The sequence below is a fragment of the Ascaphus truei genome, chromosome 6 (assembly GCF_040206685.1).
Source record: "Ascaphus truei isolate aAscTru1 chromosome 6, aAscTru1.hap1, whole genome shotgun sequence".
NCBI lineage: Eukaryota > Metazoa > Chordata > Amphibia > Anura > Ascaphidae > Ascaphus > Ascaphus truei.
This window is the reverse complement of record NC_134488.1, coordinates 64110855-64113354: the sequence shown is the minus strand read 5'-3', so window position 1 is coordinate 64113354 and position 2500 is coordinate 64110855.

Sequence of the window (2500 nt, the reverse complement as noted above, 5' to 3'; positions counted from 1 at the left end):
TTTAAAAAGTCATAAATGACATACTGTACTACATAGGGGGAGGGATAGGTTTCAGTCACAGATAACATTCCAAGATGCACCATTTTTAAATTAAACCCTTGCTTGCTTTATTCATTGTAACATCGCCGGTAGAAGAGATCAGTGTATTTGGAAAGCTCGCACAAATAAAAGCATTTCGTTAGCCACAGAACGGTATGGTCTATTCGTTTTTGATTATTAAGCTCGGCTAACATGGTACAGATACCTCTACATCTATATATATTTATATCAAAAGGAGTGCGACTGGGCGTGGCCAAATGTATGCAACAAAAGTCAGAAAAGCCCAATGCTACATCCAATTTGACAAAATATATAGTAATCAGTATCTAGTTAAATACTTCAATGATAATATATTCATAAACAAGGGTCATTTGGTTAAGCCCTTTGGCCAAAGCGTTATAAGCCTGCAAGTCAACGTCAAGGCATGACCAAACTTTGTAGGTCCTAACACTAGCCTGATAAAACTACAGTGAGTCCATCCATACAGCATAATGAAAGAACCTTCCTTGCTTTAAAAAGTGGGGAAGGGTGAGCTTAAACCCTGGGAAGAGGGGCCACCAACCTCCAACCAACCAGTTGAAAATTAACAAATGCACAACCCCAGCAAGCTCTAACCCCAAAACCCACCACAATATATATATATATATATATATATACAGTGTTCGATAATTAATGATAACCACACGCCTGTGGCGTGTGGATTTAGGCCGCTGGCGAGTGGATTTAGGCCGCTGCTGCAACTCTATGAATTCCCCTGCTCGCGTCAATTTTTAAAAAAAAAGAAATAAATAAGTAATCTCCCTCCCTGATTGGCCTGACGCGAGGAAGAGGGCCGGCTGGCAGCTCTGGGTCAGCCCCTCCCCCTGCATCCGATGCCAGCTTGCTGCCCGGGGGGCGGGATGTAGGCTGGGGGGGGGGGATGTAGGCTGGAGGGGGGGGGCGGGATGTAGGCTGGGGGAGGGGGCGGGATGTAGGCTGGGGGGGGCGGGATGTAGGCTGGGAGGGGGGTGTCCCCAGATGTAGGCTGGGAGGGGGGGTCCCCGGATGTAGGCTGGGAGGGGGGGTCCCCGGATGTAGGATTGGAGGGGGGGTCCCGGATGTTGGCTGGGTGGGTGTGTCCCCGCAGCTGCTGCCCAGGGCTGGAAGGTAGGCGCTTCCCCTCTGTCCCACGCTCCTTTGGCACCCGCGCGGGCAGGGTAATACGAGCGGGGAAGAAGGGAAGCAGCCTGGAGAGAGGTAGAGGGAGGGGAGTTCCCAGCCACGTTTCCCATCGGGGAGGTTGGTGTGGCCGTGCGGCTGTTCCCTGCTGGCCTCCGATCCCCCCCGCAACTAATGTCGACCTCCTGTCTGGCTGCCTGACCCCCCAGCATGGCTGCCTGACCCCCCTCCTGGCTGCACCGTGCGCCTGTCCGGCTGTCCCCCCGCTGGTCCCCGATCTCCCCGCTGGCCCCCCGCACCCCCCCTGTTGCCCCCAGATCCTCCCACTGGCCCCCCGACCCCCCAGCTGACCACCCAGCTGGCCCCCCGACCAGCCCGATCCTCATGCTGGCCCCTCGATCCTCGCGCTGGCTCCCTGATCCTCCCATTGGCCCCCCGAACCTCCCGCTGGCCCCCCGATCCTCCCGTTGGCCCCCCGATCCCCCCGCTGGCCCCCGATCCTCCCGCTGGCCCCCCGATCCTCGCGCTGGCCCCCCGATCCTCCCGCAGGCCCGCTATCCTCCCGCTGGCCCCCCGATCCTCGCGCTGGCCCCCCGATCCTCCCGCAACTCCTGCCCGATCCCCTGGCATGTGGAGCAGCATGTGGAGGACAAGCAGGCCCTGGAGGAACAGGTAGGCCCCCTCCCTTCCAATAAATACCATCCCAGTCACCCACCCAGTGAGTGTGTCTGTGAGTGTGTGTTTGTTTGTGTGTGTTTGTATTTGTGTGTCTGTGAGTGTGGGTGTCTGTGAGTGTGGGTGTCTGTGAGTGTGGGTGAGTATGTCTGTGAGGGTGTGTGTCTGTCTGTGTGTGTGTCTGTGGGTGTGTGTGTCTGTGGGTGTGTGTGTCTGAGTGCCTGTGAGTGTGGGTGTCTGTGAGTGTGGGTGTGGGTGTGTGTGTGTTTGTGTGTGTATTTGTGTGTCTGTGAGTGTGGGTGTGTGTCTGTGAGTGTGGGTGTGTTTGTGTCTGTGTGTGTGTCTGTGTTTGCGTGTGTGTCTGTCTGTGTGTGTGTCTGTGTTTGTGTGTGTGTCTGTCTGTGTGTGTGTCTGTGTTTGTGTGTGTGTCTGTCTGTGTGTGTGTCTGTGAGTGTCTGTAAGTGTGTATGTGTCTGTGAGTGTATGTGTCTGTGAGTGTATGTGTCTGTGAGTGTATGTGTCTGTGAGTGTATGTGTCTGTGAGTGTGTGTCTGTGAGTGTGTGTCTGTGAGTGTGTCTGTCTGTGAGTGTGTCTGTCTGTGAGTGTGTCTGTGAGTGTTTGTGTGTG